The 24,009-nt window shown below is 40.2% G+C and overlaps 1 long non-coding RNA gene across 1 annotated transcript in view; it reads right to left on the minus strand.

The window, feature by feature from the left end:
* Positions 1-24,009, minus strand: part of Gm40385 — a 30,624-nt gene that overhangs the window by 5,748 nt on the left and 867 nt on the right. The window contains exons 2-3 of the long non-coding RNA XR_872675.1: positions 22,647-22,704; positions 10,770-10,867 (exon numbers count right to left, since the gene is read on the minus strand). This is a non-coding gene — a long non-coding RNA (predicted gene, 40385). The remainder of the gene's footprint in view (positions 1-10,769; positions 10,868-22,646; positions 22,705-24,009) is intronic.

Below are 24,009 nucleotides of genomic sequence, written 5' to 3' on the forward strand. Positions count from 1 at the left end.
CTTTCTTTCTTTCGTTCTTTTTTTCTTCCTTCCTTCCTTCCTTCCTTCCTTTCTTCCTTCCTTTCCTTCTTCCTTTCTCTCTCTCCCTCCCTTCCTTCCTTCCTTCCTCTTTCTTTCTTTCTTTCTTTCTTTTGTTCTTTCTTTCTTTCTTTCTTTCTTTCTTTCTTTCTTTCTTTTGTCCTTCCTTCCTTCATTTCCTTCTTTCTTTCTCTCTCTCTCCCTTCCTTCCTTCCTTTCTCTCTCTCTCTCTTTCATTCTTTTTTCTTTCTTTCTTTTGTCCTTTCTCTTTCTTTCTTTCTTCCCTTCTTTTGTTCTTTCTTTCTTTTTCTTTCTTTTTGGAGAGAGTGTCTCACTCTATAGCTTTGGCTGTCCTAGAAGTCACTATGTAGACAAGGCTGAGCTAAAATTAACAGAGATCCTCCTGCCTCTGCCTCCCAAGTGCTGGGATTACTAGTACACTAAACTTAGACATTTATTACAAATATTAATGTCTATGGCGTGTATTTCAAAAACAGGCAGTGGTGACAGAAAGAGAGAAAGAGCTAGGCAGAGGAGGGTACAGACCCTTTGCTATGAACCAATTGAGAATTTGATATGAGAGTAAATATACAGCAGTTGTTTTTAGCATCGTATGGAATGCTGTGAATGTTTAATAGCCAGCTATCAAGAAACCAAAAGTCCTGATTTTAGCAATGCAGATTTCTATGGAGAGAATGCTCACACTGTCAAACAAGCTGCCAGTGTAAGTCTACTGGAAGAAACAAAGCATGACTAAAACAGGGAAAAGCCTACTCTCGCACAACTCCTATATACAGCCCCTGTATACAGCCCCCATAAACAACTCCTATATATAGCCCTCATATATAGGTCCCATATACAGCACCTATATACAAGCCCCTATATATAGCCCCATGTACAGCCCCTATATACATCCCCAATATACAGTCCCTATATACAGTCCTTATATGCACCCCCCATGTACAGCCCCCATATACCACACCTATATATAACTCTCATATACAGGTCCCATATACAGCACCTATATATAGTCCCTATATGCAGCTCTCATATACAGCCCCATGTACAGTCCCATGTACAGCCTCCATATACAGCCCTAATAGACAGCCCAGTATACATGGCAATTACAGTCATATAGAGAACTGCCTGCAATTAACTTGCTGACTTGTAACTGCTTAGGTTATTCAGTTTTACTGCAGGTCTCTTCCTGAAAAGGGCTGAATTGCATTTATCAAAATAAGGCCAATGAAACAGTATTCCAAGAAGGCTGAGTCATGCTCCACAAACTGTCTCTAAAGCAACCAACCAGTGTTGCAGAATACACACAACATTTCCTGACCGTCTGTCCTGATGATGAAATAATCTCGGTTTTATAATTTATATTCATGCACGTGGAATTCCTATGCAGATTTCTAACATTTACTGAGACCTACTACTACTATTCAAGGCTTTTTTAAAAATAGTGGCTGGAGATGTTTCAGTGGGTAAGAACCTGGGTCTGATCCCCAGCTCCCACACAAGAGCAGGGCGCATTGGCGAACACCTGTAACACCGGGGCTAGGGAGACAGGCAGGTGGATTCTGGAGGGTTCCTGGACAGCAGGCCGAGCATAATGTCACAGGCTCACATAATGTCAACCTTTGGTCTCCACATGTGTGTTTTTAGGCAAGTACATGCACACTCACCTACTCACACATGCCCAGAATGAAAACTATAATTTTTTTTTTTTTTAAGAATAGTACCTTGGCCCTGTACTCAGACTTTTCTTTTAGTAGAGGCCTTCAAAGATTTTTTTTTCAAGAAACATTTTGATTTTTGAAATAACACTCATTTCCACACGACCAATAAAAAGAGAGAATGAGGAACTAGAGCTAGGAATTGGGCAGGAGGGAGCTGAGCTAAAGAAGAGAACCTGTGGAACGTGTAACTGGAGAGCTGAGAGAGTTTCAGGAAAGTTAAGGCTGGAAAACATTTAAAAAGTAGTCGGCTAAAAGGCACACAAAAAGAGTGCAAACTGACCCAGCTAAAGGTGACAAACCTAAATTGATATGAAAGCGGTCTGCCCATAATAATTTTGGACAACTTTGATTTATTTAAATGGATAAAAACAAAATGTTAATTTATGGACATAATTTGGTCTGCTAATTAGTCATGCAGCACAGTGTTGCCCTTCGACAGTTTATTTCCATCAGCAGAATTAATCACAGCAGAGCAGATGCTGAGGGGACAACCCAAGGTTAAAACGAATGATACAAAATAATGAACCGCAGCCCGGGATGATAACCTGGAGAAAGCCATGATTTATTGTTCTGCCAGAGTCCTCTGTGGATCGTGCAGCCACTTTAAGGGAGGCTGTCTCCATTTCGACCAGATATCTCTGATTATAGTGATCTTTTACTTTGCATTAATTTTATCTGCCTTTGAAGGTAATGTAACTGTGATAAGAGCCAATTAGTTTTGCACCATCGAGAAACACAATGGAAGAAAACAAAGATAAAATTAACTGTCTAAATGAGAGTACAAGGCAATCTCATCTTTGCGATTCTCTTGTAAGCCAGAGCCCCATACGTTCAGCATCATAAACTGAAGGACGAATGTAAGGATGTGTGAGTTGGTTCAGATCCATGTAGTAATGAACAGAGTTTTTCTAGAGTAACATTAGCCGGTAATTCAATGCTAACTTTCCACAGAACTTGAGAGCTCTATCTATGGCTTGCATTACCGACTGACACAGATGCCAGGTACCAGGTGGGGAACTAACTTGGTTCTTAAATGTTCAAATTTAGGAGTTGATTATGGGAGAAAACAAGCAAGATGGTTGTCTGTTGTCTTCTGCCATGGTCATCTCCCTAAGTGTTACTAAATGTGGCAAGCTTCCCATGTTTTGCTGACTGTAGTTTTGCCAAAGAGAATTTGGTGAGATTAAACTTTCACAGGCACTTCCTGCTTGTTTAGCTTTACCTCTGGTAAGACTTGGGCATAGTGGACCAACTGTATAGTTATATCGCTTAAGGTTTCATTTTTCTATGAGACAACGGCACACCACAATAGCTGGTTTTCTTTTTCTACTAAAAAGGTAGGTAATTAGAATCTTAATAAAGGTTTTTTTGAAGGTTGAAAACTGATTGTAGTGTTTGTTGGCTGTTTTTGGTCCATTTGTCTGGGCTTCTCTTTGTACTACAAACAAAAGTCACCCCTCCCTCCTAAAGTAGAAAAGGAGGTTGGAGACTTGGCTCAGTTGTTGATCAAAGAATTTAAGCTTCAGCACCTAAATAAATAAATAAATAAATATTGGATTTTAAATATTGACCATTTTGACTTCTTAAGAAATCTGAAGAGAAAAGTAAAATAAGAAAAGCCAAATGCTAAACTTGACTATATGTACAACATCTGATGAAGTCTCTGTAACCATAGCTTTAGTGGATGAAGAGAAATCAAACAGATGATTGCCATGGAGAGAGTAGAACAAACAAATGGTGTTAACTCATAGAAGAAGAAATAACGAGGCAAAATAAACTGAGTGGGGAAAGAATCAAACTTAAGTAACAGCAGTGTGTTAAAACATACTATTCGTTCTCACCAAGGCAGGAAAGGGAAATCAACATACAATGCTAGTTAAGAAGGGAAAAAACAGATTCTTAAGAGCTTGTTTGGAAGTTCTGATGCACCCTTGACCAAATAATGATCCTTTTCCACGAGAGGATGTGGAAATAATTCTTCAACTAAACATGCAGTGAGGAAAGAAATGAAGGATTAAGGGGACGTTGGTCTATCTATCCAGCCAAACCACACCAACCGTGAGAATCACTAGGATGACAGATGTCAGAGCCAGATTGCCATCACATCTACGAAAACAGTCTCTTATTATTGTTGGCACAAGTATAAGCTATAGTTGTTTTTTTTAAGCAGGTTGGGAAATATTCTCATTTCTTTATCCAGTCATTTTAGTACTAAGACTTTGTTCCTTGTAAGTCACCAAAGTTATGATAAGAAAACAAATCTTACTAAAAGAAAATTCTTTTTCTTAAAGATTTACTTATTTTATGCTTATGAGTGCCCTATCTGCATGTATGCATGCATGCCAGAAGAGACCATCAGATCCCATTATAGATAGTTGTGAGCCACTGTGTGGTTGCTGAGAATTGGACTCAGGACCTCTGGAAGAGGAGCAAGAGCTCTTAACGGCTGAGCCATCTCTCCAGCCCTGAAAGGAAATTCTTGCTAATGTTGTTCATAATAGAGTAACTGTAACAACTGAAAATATGTCAAGATACATTAAATAAATTGTGTGTCTAGTCATTACCACTGTGCAATGGTTTATTATGGTTCCCAAATGTGTCATCTGAAGAAAAAAATTTCAAAGCCCAAGATACATTTCATACCAGTTAAATCATAATGTGGGAGATTAACTACAGGCACTGTGATTTTTTTTAAGCTAGTTGGGTACAATGTGCAAAATCCTTTAGTAATTATTACATAAAAAGGGACATAGAAGAATATTTATGATTGTAGATGGATGACCACAATATAATGCTTTATTTATTCATGGATGGTTTTGGTTTGGTTTGGTTTTTGTTGTTGTTTGCAACAGATTCTCAAGCTATAACCCACAGTTGCCTCAAAATCATGATAATACTCCTTGTCAGCTGAGATTGCAGACATACCCAGTCATCATGCCGAGCTATGTCACTTTCTATAAAGAACAAAATGACTCTAAATAAAAGACAGTATAGGTAAGGACACAGCAACACACTACAAAAAAATTGTGTCCTTATTGAAATTCTTACTAACGAGACAATCTGAAGCCTCTAGTGACAGCCTCATCTTCACCTAGTACCCACACAAGTGTGCACAGACACAACAATATATAAGTAAATATCCAAAAAAATTAATAAAAATTAAAATAATAGAGTTTAATACTCATCACATAACCCAATATAATCAGATTAATGTTTAGTTGCTAAATACTCAGCATACCAATGATACCCCATACAAAACTCAGTATCCTTGAGAGGCACCATAGGGAAATACCAATACTGAGTTTTTAGAAAATCAATTTTGAGATTTTTTTTTCGAAAAATTAGTTTTCCTCCTAAAAACCAATGCACCTATGAATGTGTTTGCCTGTGTCCTGATGACATGTGAACTTTCTTGTTCTTCACCTTTGCCTAAAGCCTTTGTCCATTTTACCAAACAGAAGCCACAGCTCTTACCACTCAGCTCTCTTAGGTCTCCACTCCTCAGGCTGGATGCTAGCCAACAGGAATTCAAATTTTTGGTGTCTGTGAAACCTCTTTTAGGAAAGACACTATTGGTTTGTTGGTTGGTTGGTTGGCTGGTTGGCTGGTCGGTTGACTGGTTGGTTTGTTAATTAAGAAAATGGCTTCCAGGAAATATGAGGTACCCAAAAAGAATCCATCTATACCTCTTTTGCATATCTCAAGTTTGAGTAGAAAGGACAATGTTAGAGGTAAGTTAGTGGGCTGTTAATATTTTTTTAACACAAGAAAAATATGTTCACTAAAAATTGCTAAAATTACAACTGATAACATAGGTTTGCAGTTTTCGTTGAGGAGGAGTGCACTGGTAACAAAATTTCGCCATCGATGGTTAGTAGAACTTGTTAACAGAAGCAGAAGATTTTTGGAAAAACATGACCAACTATTTCAAATGCTTGTGATGCTAAATTCCTTAAGCTATATTTAAAAGCACTGTTAACAGTTTTAATTTAAAATGTTAATATTTTAATGCTGTGGAAATGGCATGCTTTATAACTATGAACTAATAATAAAAAATTTAAATGTCGACTTAAAATTAGTAATGGGTATATAAATTTTTCAAAACATTTTTAGGGAGTAATAAACAAAAATGAAGATGCATATAATGAAAAAATTTCTACTTGGGTGTTGAGCATTCTCAGGACGAATGCTTGTTGGAAGCACAGAAACCATGAAAGATGTACTGCTTACTAAATAAGTTACAGTATGATGAATCACAGTTTAAAATCTAGGCAAAAGGGATAAATTTCAATACATTAATATTGTTGTCATATCAATTATTTAAATGTACTAATGAGGCAATATCATAAACATCAAAGACTGAAACATTAATGAGATTATCTGTAGGTGGTACAATTATGAGTGATTTTGATTTTAGTTTATCCTTTTTCTTATTTGTATACCCAAAATACATATTATTTATAGTCCATAATATATAAAATATAACTTTAAAAGTATTTTTTTACCTAAGTATCAAAAACTTAGAAAAACATTAGTGAAAATCCTGCAGAATCTAACTTTTGGTTATAATTCTGAAGGTTAAGCAATGACAAAAGCTACCATAAAATATTGCTTCTTGAGCTTAAACTTTATCCAGAAATCCTCAGGACATTTATTTTTGAAGAAGGAGTGCAGAATCAGACCCCTAATAGCAACACTCCTACATTGACAGAAATATGCTGCCTAAGTCTTAAAAGGGCCAATCAGCAGAAAAGATATTTTACACAGACATCTCCTGCATGGCCCTGAATTATAACTTACCTTTCCCCAAAATACATAGCAGCTAAAGAATACAGAATGGGAGGCAGCTTCCATCCTACACTGAGTTTGAATTATTATTCTTCAAGGAGGTCTGAGGCTGTTCAGTGTGTATTAAATCTTGAACAAGTTTCAGATTCTGAGAACCAAACAGTAATTGGTTTGTAAAATCGGCTTAAGCATTTCCATCCGCACACATAAAATGTTGATTAATTTTCTGTCTAGCTATGTGGCGAGGCTTAGTGATGCGTTTTGACATTGAGCTCTTAGCTGCAGAGACAGGACAGAAAGGCCATCATACTTTCTCTCTGTGGGAAGACATTGCTTGGTAATAATATACTACACAAAAATAGTGCCAGGTGGTACCTGGCTAGCAGTCAAATGGACCTCTGCTTTGTCTATAATTGCAATTTTCAAAGGACTTTGTTTTCTAAACACTTAACTAAATATTCTGCTTAGTCAAGTCCATCTTCCATAGTTTGCAAACATCCTGGCCAGAGGATTCTGATCAACTTTTGAGACTGCGCTTCTCTTCCTGTTACCCCCAGCTCACTACTTCCCTCTCTCATTTGGGGGAGGGGAAGTGAGGGATGTAAATAAAACATTACACTAAGCAAAAAGAGATTGTTCTTTAATGTGGTTGGGGGTTAAATTAGCTTGAAATTCAAATGCCAACTGACATATAAGGCAAAGCTGACCATCCGGTCTTGAATTAATACTTACTATAAACAGCAAATTCTTATGCACCATGGCTTTTATCTGAATACCGAGGAAATACACTACTTGAGTTACATTTCATGTAGATACTATGCTATTTCCCTGCAAGTGGGAATTGTTTGAAATAGAAGCAGCTTAGAAAAATAGTAATGAAGACTCACGGGGCACTTTAAGATGCAGTTTTTTGGAGAGGAGAAACCTGAACATACCATTAAAATAGATCCTATATACTTGGTCTACTTTTCCATTTAATATGTGATTTCTTTGCCTCAAATACAATAGAATGCTATCTATTAATATATACAATTCTTCATAAGAATAGACTTTTGTGCTATATTTTGGGGTTCTATCCTTTGCAGTTGTACGCCAGAGGTGTTCAGAGAGGACCTACAGAATGCTTTCCTGCTTTCTCTACAGACTGACAATAACTGCAAGGATTCTAGTACTCCTCCTGGTGGTGTGTCAGAATAATAAACTAGAACATCTCAGTGCTAATACTAATGCCAACCAGGTGTGTGGCATCTGGTGAGTTAATCTCAGTGGCAGTATCCATGCCATGTTGTTGTGCAGAATAAGTGAGGAGACACAGGAAATAGTTGACTGACAGCTCTAAAACATAGTAGTCCCCCAAGAAGTGCCCACATATGTAATTCTGTTCCAGCTTTGTTGTAGTTTGGATGAAAGTGGTCATGTAGGCTCATAGGAACTGGCATTATGGGAAAGTGTGGCCTTGTTGGAGGAGGTGTGTCACTGGGTGAGGGCTTTGAGGTCTCAGATGCTCAAGCGAGGATCAAGTGGTGGTGTTTCTTCCTGCTGCCTGCCAATCCATATGTAGAACTCTCAGGTTCCTCTCCAGCACCATGTTTGTCTGGACACTACCGTGTTTCCCACCATGATGGTGATGGGCTTAACCTTTGAAGCTGTGAGCCAGCTCTAATTAAATGGTTTTCTTTATTAGAGTTGCCTTGGTCATGTCCTGACTGTTCACGACAGTAAAACCCTAACTAAGACAGAAGTTGGCACCAGGACTTGGGTATTGCTGTGATAGGCCTGACTGTGATTTGGGTTGCAGGAATATGGACTTTTTGGATTTTGGATTAGAAAAGCAGTTGAATACTTTAAGTTACGCTTAGTGGTCTAAACTAGTAGGATCATGGAAGACAGTGGTGCGGGGGTGATTTGAATTGTAGGTGCCTGGCTCAAGATGTTTCAGAGGAGAATGATATTAATATGTGGTCTAGAAATCTTTCTAGTGATATTTTGGTTAAGAATATGGCTGCTTTTTGCCCTTGTCCAAAAAAAAAAAAAATCATCCTAAGGCTAAATTGAAGAGTCTGAGATTAATGATATAGGCAGAAAAAATTTCAAAGTAGCCTAGAATCGACTGTCAGGTGGTTATTAATATTTACTCTTATGAAGATCTACAATGAAAATGAGCAAGCTGAACTTTGAAGTATACAAAATGGACAGTTCACAGAGGAAAAAAAGGAATGCCAGGAAGTGGAATGGAGCTAAATCCTGTGTTCAAGGAGATTGAAAAAAAATAGTTAAAAACCTGATGTTAAATGAAATAAAGGAAATGGTGACAGCAGGGCAAGACTCCACCCAATTAAGCTTCCAACTTGTGAAGAGGATTTAAAGAAAATCTTAGGGTCAGATATAGTGGTGCATGACTTTAATCCTAGTACTCTGGAGGCAGAGGCAGGCAGGTCTCTGAGTTTGAGGCCAACCTGGTCTACAGTTTGAGTTTCAGGATAGTGAACTTTAGGCAGTGAAGGAAACCATCAAAACCAGAAAGCCAGTGGCTTTTAATTGAATGAGAGGGTCATGTTTCTGCCCCAGCAAGCAACAGAACCTGGCAACTTTGGTCACATGATTCTGGGTTTAGAGTCAAGAATAGAAGAGAGCAGTTATGGAATCTCCCTCCATGACTAAGGAAAGCCACTGAGGGCAGGCCTGTGTCAGGGGGTGTCCCTGCATGGAGGTCTCAAAAGGCCATTGTATGAGGCAGTGAAGGTGAAGACTGGGTTGCCTTGGAGACCCCAAAATTTTGGAGATGCCAAGAAAAGCTGCTAAAAAGGATTGAAACCAGCCCAAGAGAAAGAAGTGGGTTGCAGTCAACAAAGCTGAAAGGAGATGGAGATCTGAATAGCCCTTTGACAGGGAGATGCAGTGTTTGGAGTTTGCCCAGCAGGTTTTCAGTCTCGCTTTGATTCAGTATTTCCTCACTCTGCTCGCTTTTGGAAAGGGAATGTATAGCCCGAGCCACTGTATGTTGGAAATATGTGGTCTGCTTTTTTACATTTTTACTTTATAGGGGGTTACAGTTAAGAGATTGCATGAAACTCAGAAGAAACTTTGAACTTTTAAACACTGTTGAGACTGTGATAGACTACGAGGAGTTTTGAAGTCAAACTAAATGCATTTTGCACTATGATATAGACATAAGCACACGGGTGCGAGGAGTGGAGTATGGTAGAGTGAAAATGGTTCCATAGGCTCATAGGAACTGACAGACACTATTGGAAGGTATGGTCTTGTTGGAGTGGGTGTGGCTTTGTTGGAGAAAGTATGTCACTTAGGGTAGGCTTTGAGGTATCAGATGTTCAAACCAGGCTCAGTGTGGCAATATCTCTTTCTTCTGCCTACCAGTCTGGATGTAGAACTCTCAGCTCCTTCTCCAATACTATGTCTACCTTCATGCTGCCATGTTTCCCACCATAACAGTAATGGACGAAACCTCTGAAACTATAACCCAGCCCCAATTAAATGTTTTCCTTTATAAGAATTGCCTTGATCATGATGTCTCTTCACAGCCACAAAATCCTCAGACAACCTCCTATTGGTTAAAAGTTGTAGGAGAATCTCTATACTGCTAATAGTACAATTTCACTACATACATGAAAACAATATTTTGATGATCAAAATCCACAGGTTTGGTTCATCTTTGTGACTGTCCTTTTTTCATTCTGACAGGATATCCTGACCAAAAGCAGCACAATGGAGGTAAAGGCTTATTTGGCTTACAGTTCCAGTTTCTGCTGTATCATTAGGGGAGTCAAGGCAGGAACAAAAGCAGCTCGTCACACCACATCCACAATGAGGAGAAGAGAAGACTTAAATGCATCTATGCTGCCTGCTTACTTACTAGTTGTTGTTGTTGTTGTTGTTGTTGTTGTTGTTGTTGTTGTTTTACTCAGCTAGATTTCTTCATTGGTATGGTTCAGGGCCAAGCCCATGAAATGGGACAGCTCTTGTTCATCTTGTGTCTTCCTCCCTCAATTACAATGAAGCCAATTCCCCACAGGCTAGCCTGATCTAGATAATCCCCCACTTAAGACTCCCTTCTCAGGTGATTCTAGGTTATGGCAACTTGACATTTAAAACTGCACAGTAATCAAATCCCTGGCCCCCATGGCTGTAGGAGCCTGGGACAGCTGCTTGCTCACATCTCCAAGGTCAAGAAGAACAGCACAGAAGGTGGGGCAGGGTCCAAACCTTGGTTGCCAGTCTCCTCCAGAGACGTAGTTCCTCCAGCAAGAGCTCCTCCTCCTGAAGGTTTCACAGCTTCCCAAAACAACATGGCCACCTGGGTACTGAGTGTTGAAACACGTGAGTTAAAGATTGGACAGTTTACTCCAAACCATACTGAATTCCCTGCCATAGTGGATCTAATCATGGTGAATATACTTACCTTGTTGGTTCATCTGTTTAAACACATACTTAATAATTTGATAATGTAAAATCTATTTACTTTAAAATTGTTTAGTTGCTGATGAGTTTTAGGTAGTACAATGCTGTCATATCAAATAAAATTGCAAGTCCTTAAAGAACTTAAAGGTATTAAACAAATAAGGTTTGCCTTGACTAAAAGTCTTAAAGTAAATGGTGAGAAAAAAAAATCTCTGTCATGGATAGATTTGCTTTCAGGGAAGATCAAATTAATGAAGGCTTACCGCCAGGGAAAATTTATTAACAAAATCCTCCTGCACATGCAGGATTAAACACAAAGCAATTAATGAAAATTGAGTATCATTCATTCATGAGTGGAGAAAGTATGATCTAATCACTTGAATGTTGTTATGACCTTCATTTCCCCAGGCAATGACAACTTAGGAAGCTACCAAGCATAAGCAATTATTACATTAGTGGTTGGGCTAACTCCCATCTTGATTTTTTCCTGGGATTCAGGGTCTCTTTTTCTGGTGGAACTATTGTAAAAAATCCATAGATGCAGTAATTTTCCTATGCAGTGTTAGTTTAGAAATTTCCATGTACATATCAGAAGGTCAAATAAATATTAAGAAGAACTATTGGCTTTCTTTATCATCTCCTATTTATGGAGAATTCATAATAACAGCATACCTTCATTGAATAAAGCAAAGACTCCAGGAAACAGAAGGGAGATTTACAAGCTCTTTTCCTGTTGGAAAGGTTCTAGCCCAACTCCCCTCTAACTGCTACCCCAAGTAGATAAAATCTCAATGTAGTAAAATCTCTATTTATGCAGTTCAGCATCACCATGGAAACGTCTCCCCCTCAGTGACATAATGAGATGGTAATGAAAACAGCTGCCACATAATGAACCTAGGCACAAACAGAGGCCGAGTTACTCATGCCAAAAAGTGAATGGCAGGAGGGTCAAATAGATGGGGGGCGGCCATGATCAGAGAGTAACAAGAAAGCCCATCAGTGGGTGTTAAGGAAAGGGGCGGGCAGAACTGCCTGAAATTGTAATACTGAAACTCTCAAGAGTTTTATTATTGCAAATTTTGATACTGGATCTGTGACATTCCCATGTAGAGACGATAGGATGTAGAACCAGAGTTTTTATTTTCTGAGCTCAGCCTAATATTTCGCATGTCTAACACTTTATACTCGAAATGCGTGGCTTGACATCTTAGGATTGTTTATTCTGCTGGGTCTTAAGGAACATGTGTAAGATGAGAGCGGCGTTGGGTTGGGATGCCAGGAGGATAGTGCCGTTTTTCAGAGAATGAGAGGAGATGATGCCTTCCTTCAAAGCACTCCCAAGTGGGTGGAAATTGCACCCTTCCTTTCAAGGATGATCTGAGTCCACTGACTGGAACTGGCTGATAGACTTGCATGCACTGAGCAAGAGAGACAATTAAAAACTGTCTTGCAGAGAAACCCACATTAAAAGACATGAATTCAGAAAGACTGGGCCAAGAGAAAGAAACAAGGCTTGGTTTGAGGGAATCTGAGAAATAACAAGGAAACTAGAATATGACAACATGAAATTTATATATGCACATATGTGTATCAACTTTATATACCATTTATATGACAGTTGAATTTAACTTCAATCTATTTATCATATGTGCATACAAACATAGGTCACACACATATACACAGAATCAGTTGAAATTCTCTTGGTCTAAGTTGGTCTAAATGACTTTTAGACATTCCCCAAAGGTATCCAAATTCAAGGACTGACAAGAAAGCCCATCAGCATTATGGGAAGGGGCAGGAAGACCTGCCTAAAATTATTGCCTGCCTGGGGTGCTTGTGAAGTGTGGTGAAAGCTTAAGAGAGATGAGGCCTGCTGGGATGAAAGTGGACACAAGAGGTGTGCCCTAAGAGAGGACATTGGGAACCAGGGCCCTCCTTTCTCCCTTTGGTTCCTTGTCACGGAGAGGTGGGCATGGTCCTCTGGTACATGCTCCCCACTGTGATGGTCAGCCTTGTCAAATCATGAAAGCAGCCAAGCCAGTGACTGTGGGATGAAATGTTTGAAAAGAAGACCCCCAAATAAAGTCTCCTCCATTATGTGTATATAAAGTAGGAATTTTGTCACTGTGCTGGAGTGTGATGCATTCTCTTTATGAGAAAACTGTTTTTGTAAAATGAAGGTTTTGGATGAACTCAGGGAGACTAGAAATGTGATAAAGCTAGTCACTAAAAACAAACAGAGAATCTTGCCTTACCCTAGATTTCATCCATGGGTAAGTAGACGACAAATGCTAGTACTTTTGTCACTACATTTCATATGTGATGCTTGTTTGACATAAACGTTTTACCTCGTGATTGCTGTGTATGTACGCACATCTCCTATGTGTGTTTATATATACACACACACAAGGAGAAAGCTACTATAGAAGAAATGATGTGAAGGAATAGTGGGTATTCATTTATGTCAGTCAGGACTACTGAATCTTTCAAAACATGTTGATCAAAATCGTTCTTTTTTTAATAGATAATTTCTTTTTATTTTATATTCTTATATTTTTGCCATCATGAATATCTGTGTAAGGATGTCAGAAGTCCTGGAACTGGAATTATAGACAGATGTGAGCTGCAATATGGGTCCTGGGGATTAACCCTAGTGCTTGTAACTGCTGAGCCATTTCTCCAGCCCTGCAAATTATTATTTTTTATTCCACACATGATTTTCTTCAATAACTTTGGAAGACTATAACGAATGCCTGTTGCACTAGGCATTATGCTTAGTGTGGAAGGGTGAGTTGGTAGAGCATCAAACAGAACAGATATGTGCTCTAGCCTCATGGACCTCACAATCACAAGGATTGAAATGAGAGATGCTTAACATTCTTCCATGAAGCTTGGCTATGAAAGTGAAGAGGGAAAGTAGTTGAGGATTTGATCACCTTCAGAGCCTATGAGGAAAGAGCTAGTAGAGAGAGAAGGCAAACATACAGAGGGCCTTATTGAGCCCTGTTGATGAGACTTTGTGGGTATAGCCCCTGACATTTCTAGGAGACACAATCTCAAATAAACCTCCTGTTCCCTGGATTTTAAAATCTACCCCCACTGCCCCCTTCCACAATGAAACCTGAGTGTTAGGTGCAGTAATTGTGCTGTAGATGTTATCAGCTGAAACAAACAACCATGATGACACCACTGGGACTTCTTACATGGAAGGGGGAAAGCTCTCCAGACCTCAACTCTAGAACCCACAACCCTACTGGCAACCAAGAATTCCCAAGAGTGGGTAGGTAAAACAGTCTTTTGCAGGGATGAGTCCTCCAGCTAATTACCCAATGCCAAGTGCTTAAAATTGAAGTCATGTATGTACAGGTAGCTTACAGATATAACAGGATATATATAGATATATAGATGATATATAGATATATAGTGTAAGTGGTATGTGTGTGTGTGTGTGTACTTGTAAGAATAATTAAAAGAAAATGAGTCCATGAGTTTTAGAGAGAGTAGTTATGTGTATAAAGAAAGAGTTGAAGGAAGGATAGAGACAGTGGAAGTGATATGACTACATTAAAATTTTAAAAATTAATGTGTACTAGTAGAATCACACAGGAGAAAGGCTGGCGATATGGCTCAGAGATCAAAACCATGTACTGATCTTATAGAGGACCCAAGTTCAGTGCTTCCCACCTACAGCATGCCAGCCATCTCTCAACTCCCTGTAGGTCCAGCTTCAGGGGAATCCTATACATCTGCACTTACACACACACACACACACACACACACACACACACACACACACACACACACACACACACACACAGAGAGAGAGAGAGAGAGAGGGGGGGGGGATTTAAAAAAAATTAAACACAAAGCAGTAACTGACAGGCCAAAAGAGACTAGCAAGTTTACATTTGGAATGGGCTCATGCTATATAGTCAGGAAATAGTTTGCAGCTGTGGTTTTAACTGGAAGAAGAAGGAAAAAAAACAGCAACAGACAAATTGTGAAATTGGCTCAGAGTTGAGAGTCTGCAGTCAGGAATGAGGGAAGTCCCTTTAAAGATGCTGCTGAGAGACTTGTCATTCACTGTGAGGTCCTTCATAGAGAACAAGGGTGATGGACAGTTGGATAATAGTGAAGGTATTAAGAGACAGCTGATATCCTTAAAGAGGAAGAGAAGCAGAAAGGGCTAGAAGGATCCCGTAAGAGTTGGAGAGAAGAATGCGTAAGACAGCGTGTAATAAGTCCTCGTAAGAATCCCAGGAGAGCTGTCTATCCAGAGCCAGTGTGCCTCCGGCAACAGCTAAGATAGGCTGAAAACTCCAAATGTCCACAAAATTGGGTCCAATTCCTAAGTATTCCTTAGTACATCGCCTCCGGTGCTCTGCCTGCCTGCTGTTTTGTAGGCTTCCTCAGATGGTTTCTAGGTTTTCTCCTTGGCCATTCAGCACTGAACTTCAGTCTTCTCCAGTTGTCCAAACTTCATACCCTAGTGCATAAGTCCTGTTCTACAATCCTTCTCACTGTTGCTCTGCCTGGGGTGGGGTGGTGGTCTAATTCCTCATTTTGTTGTCTTCTCAGTTTTTAAATTAGTTCTTTGAGATTTTTGTACAATGAATTTTCTCATATTCCCCTCCTCCTCCAACTCTGCTGCGATCCACTCCTACTTCCCTACCCACCCAGCTTTCTAGCCTTCTTCCCCCATCCAGCACAGTTGGTGTTGCCTAGATGCCTCTGGGACTGTGTGGTCTTCCACCAGGGTCCCACCCTTAAAGAAAATTTGTCTTCATCTCCTGGCAACTATCAGATGCCAATAGCTCCTCGGTTAGAGGTGGAAAGTGGTGCCACATCCTCACGCTTACTTTTGTAGGTCTTATGTCAGTTGTCTGAACTGCTATAACTTCGTAAATTCAATTGACCTACTGAGCCCAGAAAACATACCATTTTTCTTGTAACCATCCTGCGTCTCCAGCTCTTACAATGTTCCTGAACCCTCTTCCAAAATGATGCCTGAGCCTTTGAAAGAAAGGATACGAGACTCAGTGGTGAATCTCTGTGTTAATTGCCGTTTACAACAAAATAAAATCTCTTCTGGTGGGGTTTTATAGATGTATTGATCTATAAGTCATTGGGAGTTGGCTTGACACTCTGCCCATTTAGCAGAGTAATAATAATAGCTTTTCCCCTAGGGCCTAGGACTTGTCTAGCCATAGGTTGTTGGCTTTAAATTGATACCAGAGATAGGTTTCATCTTGTAAAGAGGGCTTAAGGTCTAATCAGTAAGTCATGAATTATTCCCACAATGTTCTTGCCACTGTTGCACCAGCGGGAATGTCTTGCCAAGCAGGTCATTGTTGTAGTTTGTAAGCTCCACAGCTAGGTGATTAGTTTCCTCCTCTAGTAACACGTAGAGCACCTTCCGACATTATGAAAACTAGCCAGTCAATATGAAGTTTCCAGGTGGGTAGCAAGCTTGATTTCTCTGTGTTCTGTGATGTAAGTATATGGTGTCTTCAACATTAGGGTCTTAGCATCAAGTTCTGGAGGCTATAATTATAGCCTCTATAGGCTACCATGGTCTATAATTTTTGGAGGAATCTAGAGACTCTCAATGGCCAACAACTCCAAAAGAGGCAACCAATCCCTGGCTTAGTTATTTGTCAGTCTGTCTTATCTAATAGGAACATTGTTGCCTTGTTTTAGGGTAACTCCATCTAAGCTCTCTGTATATGTATGTATATATTTTAGGAATCTTTTTCAGTTATATGTTTCCATTTGACTTTTTAGGAATGTCTTCAGTGTTAATTATCCATTGACATATTTCCTACTTTCTGCTGTCCTTCCAGGCCCCACCTAAATTCTCCCTTTCTGTTCTATTATTCCTCTTTAACATTTAGTACTAGTGTGTTCTCTCTTCCTAAGACGTCCCACATACAGAGCCCCTTACTAACTTCTTGACCTCTATGAATATTCCAAATGGAAAACACAGGTCTGAAGTCAATATCCACAAATGAGAGAAAAACACAGAATGTTCATCCTTCTGGGTCTGGATTACTTCACTCAGAATGACATTGTTTAGCTCCATTAATTTGCCTGTGACTTTCATAATTCCATTTTAATAGCTGAATAATATTCCATTGTGTAAGTGTACCACATTTTCTTGATGTATTCATCAATTGATGAACATCTAGGCTATCTCCATCTCCTGTATGTTGTGAATTGCAGTGAGAATTGTGGTTTCTTTTAAAAGCCCCATTATGTTTTGTGCATATGTTTTTGTTTTAATCCCAGGTGTGGAAGATGAGGCTGCTTCAGAGTATCCACAGCGGCTATCTGTGCTTTGTCTGGTGCTCTGGCAAGGGTGTGATTCTGCCAGCTGGAGGTAGTTCCTGCTTGGAATTCTGAGGACTCTTTAGAGGGTATAGAAATGCCAGAGTCCTGAGAGGCTGCTGTTCCCCCTGCTGCTTCTCATTCCTGTTGTGGTTTGTCAAGTGGGCGTGACCAAAGAGCAGAGAAGAAGGAGGAGGGTATCCTGACAATGAAGACTGGACTTGCCCCAAGGAACAGGACACTAATCAGCAGGAAGTATTCTAACAAGATTGATGCCTCCTTCCCCCCTAACCTTCTTTCTCACCTACCTAGTGTTGGGGTGAAGGAAGGGACTAGAGTGGAGAAGGGTGGTAGGGAAAAGAACCCAATAAAGTACCCAAAAGTACAGTTGTAGTGAATGAAGCAGCAGTGGACGTGGGTGAAGGGTCTTTTGTGTGCATTCCCAAGAGCGGTATAGCTTGACCACAAGATAGATCTATTTTCAGCTTTTGGAGAAATCTTCTCATTGATTTCCATAGTGGCTACAACAGTTTGCACTCCCACCAGCATCGAATAAATGTTCCCCTTTTCTACATCCATGACAGCATCCAGCTAAGGTGGGTGACGCATAAGAATGTTGAACATTTTCAAAAGTGCTCCTTGGTCATTTGTGTTTCATCTTTTGAGAACTTTCTGTTTAGTTCTGCGAGTGAACTAAACAGAAAGTTTAGACAACTTGCTGTTTGTTTTATTGATGAGTAGGGTTTTCTCAGTTTTTTGTATATTCTAGCTACAAATCCTCTAACAGGTGTCTTGCTTATAAAGATTTTTTTTCATTCTGTAGGATGTCTCTTCATTTAAATGATGGTGCCCTCTGATGTACAGATTCTTAGTGTTCCTAAAAACAGAGGAGGGCGTAGGAATAGGACAAGCCCAAGCAAGCAAATTCCAAATAACAGCTTCTTAGGTATTTGACACATTAGCCAGGGTCTTTGAGGTTCTCGGTGGACCATTTATAAAATGCAGAGCAGTGAGAACTGCGGGATACCATGTACCAGGCGCTGGGCACAAACATAATCTTGTTTCTCACTCAAAAAGACACAGGATTGTATTTTTAGCTTCTTTTTAAAGAAATCCTATCTTTGAGGCAAAGTTTAAATCCTTTATGCATTTTTTTTTCTTCTGCTGATACTAAAAATGAAAGAAATCTGAAGTGAAAAGTTCTTGTGGTATCTGCTTTGCCGGCATTCCTGGGGCTCCTGGGACCAGACCGCAATGCCCATGGGTTGGTAAAGGGCATGGAGATAAACCTGTCCAGAGACAGCTATAGGGAACAGTGTCTGCTTTATTCATGTAAACAACTACTTATAGAATGGAAGCCTATAGACTGTGTTGGTAATCTATGGTATTACCTTGTATTGGACAGGGAACGCTTATACCACCAGGGTCTCTGTGTGGACAAACATATAAACAGAGATGTGGAGAGTGCAGACTCACCTGTGGGCCAGGTACAGGCTATTTGTGCTACTTCAGAATTCAGTGTTCTGATTTCTGGGCGCACTCAGGAGCCTGGTGTGCCCTGCTTGCATTTTCTCCTAAAGGTGCTAAAGAGCTATCTTCTTGCATATCCTACTTTTAAGTCCCTTATAAAAATAAAACAGTACATCCCATGCCAGTGTGTTTCGGTGCAAGCGCTGTGAGGAAGCGTTGTTTTGAAAGGTGTAGCACCATTCTTGAATCTATCTAAACTCTAACTTTGACTATGTAGGTTAAAAAAAAAAAAGATGCAAAGAAACACAGGTATACATAATCCTCATTTTGGTTTGTCTGTTTGTAGAACAATTTTCCTTCAATTAAGTCTATACTCTAACTAGTCTCAGAGCACTAAGAGTCCCGCATAACCTTGATTTGGTGAACATTACATATTCACAGGGATCATTCAGGATGCGTTCTCTTCTGCATGATGGGAGCACAACTTTGACAGAGAACTATTGCCATGCTAAAGCGGATTACATTCTTTTAAAAAAAGATAGTTAAAACCTTCATCTCTATCTGTTCTTGTCTGCTTTATCCTATTCAGTCGATGCAATCAAGAATGGCAAGATACATGGAAAACCTGTACCTTGAGCCATGATTTTATTCTGAAAATCAGATCTATTTTTAACAGATCCCAAGAGCCAGGAACTAATTTTTACACAAAATTATGCATTCATGGAAAAAACTGTGAATGAATCTATTGCCTGTTTAAACAGCTTAAGAAACCATGGAGTAAACTGCCACCTAGAGTTGAGATGGGAATTCGGCTCAACATGAAGTATCAAGGCCAGCGGATCAGCCTGAGGGGTCTCCAGCTCAGCTGTCTCACTTTTAACATATGCTTGGAAGTCCTTCACTCAGTCTATCCTGTATCTGTATCCTGTCTCTGTAGGTTTGAAGGTCTACTAAAAGGAGCATGGGTCTATGAGAGTCAAAAGGCTATGATTTATCGGTTGTTTTTAACAATAATCTCTGGGGAATTGTTTAAATACTAGCAAATAAAGATACTACACCAAAGGACAAGTTAGTTGGAATGGTTCATGGTATAAATCTCTGGAAGACTTTCAGCACACTCTGTTATTGCTTTTGCTGTTTCTTACATTCGCACACCAGAGGCTTCCAGGGCGTGATGGGATCGATGTCCAAATCTATGAACTGGGCAGTTTTAATGAAGTGCTACGGTCTGGACAGCTGATACCTCACTCCCTTATCTAGGTTTCTCTAAAAACACACCCTTAGTTGATCCCCTGAAATTAGCATAGGAACCAGAAGAAAATACACATGGCGTGACAAATGGTGAACAGCTGTTTCCACCCCCAAACATTTACCTAATCACAGAGTGGAAATATCTTCCTTTGTCTTAACGTCCCACAGGCCGGTGGGTCCAGCCTCACCTTTCTCTAGGTATAAGGTGTCTGAGCTGAGACTATGGAAGTCAGCTAGTTCCTCTTGCATGAATTACAGAATCCTGAGGTGTGTGTGTCTGCCACCTGGGTAACCTTTTACTCTGGCCATGCACCTAAATGATATCTATAAGGCTGCGAGGGAGAGGGAAATGGCTTGTTGACTTTTTATGCCTCATGTAATGGCCCATTTCTTTCCTACCTGACTACTTCCTCATTCTCATGCCCTCCGCCCACAAGTTTATTAGGCTCATTCTCTCCCATAAAACTCTAACAAGCCTTTCCCCTCTCTCCATTATTATCTCCATTGATCAGTAACCAATGGCCTGGGAGCTGAATTATACCCAACCTGGTCCCACCTCTTTATTTTCATTAGAATACAAAATAATGACTTAATTATGAGAATTTCATATGTGTAAATCAGCAGTGATTTATAGAGTAATAAGCTTACATTTATTCACCCTCCTTACCCTTGCTTGTCTCCCTTCTCCCAGCCTCTGGTTCCCCCTCCTTTAATCCCAGTAGCATGCCACGCCTCCACCCACGTAGCTTTCACATCACATGTTTACATCTATATTCTCTATTTGAGAAGACACATGGACACATGCTGTCTTTCCCTTGCCCTTATCTATGTTATGTGCATATGTTTTTGCTTTAATCCCAGGTGTGGAAGATGAGGCTGCTTCCTCTAGAGTATCCACAGCAGCTATCTGTGCTTCGTCTGGTGCTCTGGCAAGGGTGTGATTCTGCCAGCTAGAGGTAGTTCCTGCTTGGAATTCTGAGGACTCTTTAGAGGGTATAAAATTACCGGGAGTCTATTATAAATAAGGCTGCTATGAACATAGTGGAGCATGTGTCCTTCTTAACGGTTGGGACATTTTCTGGATATATGCCCAGGAGAGGTATTGCGGGATCCTCCGGTAGTACTATGTCCAATTTTCTGAGGAACCGCCAGACTGATTTCCAGAGTGGTTGTACAAGCTTGCAATCCCACAGATGCCTCTCAACAGAGGAATGGATACAGAAAATGTGATACATTTACACAATGGAGTACTACTCAGCTATTAAAAAGAATGAGTTTATGAAATTCCTAAGCAAATGGATGGACCTGGAGGGCATCATCCTGAGTGAGGTAACCCAATCACAAATGAACTCGCACAATATGTACTCACTGATAAGTGGATATTAGCCCAGAAACTTAGGATACCCAAGATATAAGATACAATTTGCAAAACACATGAAACTCAAGAAGAACGAAGACCAAAGTGTGGACACTTTGCCCCTTCTTAGAATTGGGAACAAAACACCCATGGAAGGAGTTACAGAGACAAAATTTGGAGCTGTGACGAAAGGATGGACCATCTAGTAATTGCCATATCCAGGGACCCATCCCATAATCAGCTTCCAAACGCTGACACCATTGCATACACTAGCAAGATTTTGCTGAAAGGACCCAGATAGAGCTGTCTCTTGTGAGACTATGCCGGGGTCTAGCAAACACAGAAGTGGATGCTCACAGTCAGCTATTGGATGGATCACAGGGCCCCCAATGGAGGAGCTGGAGAAAGTACCCAAGGAGCTAAAGGGATCTGCAACCCTATAGGTGGAACAACAATATGAACTAACCAGTACCCGGGAGCTCTTGTCTTTAGCTGCATATGTATCAAAAGATGGCCTAGTCGGCCATCACTGCAAATAGAGGCCCATTGGACTTGCAAACTTTATATGCCCCAGTACAGGGGAACGCCAGGGCCAAAAAGGGGGAGTGGGTGGGTAGGGGAGTGTGGGGGGGTGGGTATGGGGGACTTTTGGGATAGCATTGAAAATGTAAACGAGGAAAATACCTAATAAAAAAAAAGAGAAAAAAAATTACCGGGAGTCCTGAGAGGCTGCTGCTCCCCCTGCTGCTTCCCATTCCTGTTGTGGTTTGTCAAGTGGGCGTGACCAAAGAGCAGAGGAGAAGGCCCACTATGTCTTCCTGTTGCCCTTGTTTCTCCTACGTTTACCCCTTCTATAGTTTTCACCATCTGTAATACTCCTGTATTCCAACTGCCTCAAACCGCAGCAGAACAGGCAAAACTGGCACCCGTCTCCCCCTAGGTATTTCTACATGGTTACACTGCCTTCGCTCACTCCATGTACTTTACTATTGTGCCTCATTCACTAAGTCAGCTTGCCTAGCAGTTTCCTGCCGTTTATGATGAAATCGTACAGCCTGGCATAGATACTTACTGTGGGAGAGGCAATAGTCCACACACTTACAGTTCTATCTCATTTCATCTTAGAAGAAAAAAGTTCCCAGAGCAAGATGTTATAATTCCTATCCTACAAATAAAGGAACCTGTGCACAGAGTTGAGTCATTCTCAAAAGAGCACAGTCAACGAGCAGTGAGGTTGGAATCTGAACTCCACAACTACTCCAGAGCAGACCACTTACCAGGCAATGCTGCTACCAGGCCTCTGCAGTCAGCCGACTTTTCTTTTCAGCCATAAATCTCGAAACAAAACAAAACAAAATCAAAATAAAAAATAAAAAAACCATAAGCAAGCCTAGCTCAAGGGTGCTCCAAAAGGATTCTGGAAAGCCAGCCCAACCAGGGATAGTAACAAAGCACCAAGCACTCAGATTATTCCATCACTGCAAAACTGAGCGATGCCAGCAAGGCTGTGGATTAGGGAATCTGGGATTTCAGGGCTGGGGAGACGCCATCAGTAAAGTGCTTGCCTTGCAAATCCCCAGGACTTGCTAGCCAGCCAGCCTCCACAAATTGGAGACCTTGTCTTAAAACTCAAGGTGGATGGCTCCTGAGAAATGTGATCTTAGGTTGATTTTGTTTGTTGTTGTTCCCCACACATATGCATGTGATTTTACACACAAAGAAAAAAAGGGGGGGAAAAAGGGAAAAAATGAAGCTGGAATTCCATTTAAATCCCAGATTCTATAACTTGTGTGGTTCTGTGGTCCCTGGCCACACATGTTCCCTTTTCTCCCTCTAACCAGTGTCACGATTCAAATGCAAGGTGAATCTTTTCCTTTTCTAAGATTGCCTTTTCTTTTATGCCAATTACTATGTCTTTTCTAACCCAATTACAACTTTGGTTGACTGCCACTTGAACTGATAAAGATGCTGAACTCTGGGCCCCGCCTTTTCCCTGTTTAATCTCTTCCAATTTCTCATTCTGATAATTCCTGACTCTAGATAACATCTACTCACCATCAGATTAAATTTTTTGCTAGGCCTTATGAAAAGTAAGTTAATCTGCAGAGTACAAAGGCTATTTTCTATCGGAAGCAGGTGATAAGTAAATTCTATGTCAATACCGCATGCTTAAATGAAATCTTTAGTCTTTGTGAAGTCATACCAATAAGATGACTGTCCAGTCTATACATAAGGAAATGTAAGAAAAGTATATACTTACAATCTGCTGTCTTTCAATTAAGGAATCAATTAGCACATATGTATATACATGGATATGTCATGAGTCATAAATTTGAAGATTCCATGAGATGATAAAAAGTAAATGCCTAGCCTCGTGATAGGCACATGGTACATGTTGTATAAACATCATGTACCCTTCTCATGGGTGCCCTGCAGATGTGTCTATGACCGGACTATTAAGAATGTGACTAGGAAGGCTAGAGATCTGGGTCAGCAGTTAAGAGAGTACTGATCTTGTAGAAAATCTGAGTTTGTTTTTTATTACTGCTATCAGGTGGCTTACACAGTCTAAGTCTCTAAGGGATCCGATGCCTTCTTCTGTACTGAACTAATAGGCACAGACCTACATGCATATTATTT

Source organism: Mus musculus, chromosome 12 (assembly GCF_000001635.26).
Source record: "Mus musculus strain C57BL/6J chromosome 12, GRCm38.p6 C57BL/6J".
Lineage (NCBI taxonomy): Eukaryota > Metazoa > Chordata > Mammalia > Rodentia > Muridae > Mus > Mus musculus.